Source organism: Triticum dicoccoides, chromosome 7A (assembly GCF_002162155.2).
Source record: "Triticum dicoccoides isolate Atlit2015 ecotype Zavitan chromosome 7A, WEW_v2.0, whole genome shotgun sequence".
Taxonomy (NCBI): domain Eukaryota; kingdom Viridiplantae; phylum Streptophyta; class Magnoliopsida; order Poales; family Poaceae; genus Triticum; species Triticum dicoccoides.
This window is the reverse complement of record NC_041392.1, coordinates 642,673,613-642,673,852: the sequence shown is the minus strand read 5'-3', so window position 1 is coordinate 642,673,852 and position 240 is coordinate 642,673,613.

Sequence of the window (240 nt, the reverse complement as noted above, 5' to 3'; positions counted from 1 at the left end):
GGGAGGGGGCCTCGAGACGCGGAGGAGGTGCGCGGGGCGCGGGGCGGAGGAGGAGCACGCGGCGGAGGCGGTGAGGAACTGCATCGCTGCTCGCGGCGCGGCACGGCGGGTGATCGCGGCGGCGGGGCCGAGGGGCGTGTGCCGTGTGGTGGTGGTGGTGGACTAGTGGTGGTGGTGAGCAGCTCGGGGGAGGGGGGGAGGAGGAGGAGGTGGGCTGGTCCACGGCTCGGCCTTGGACTT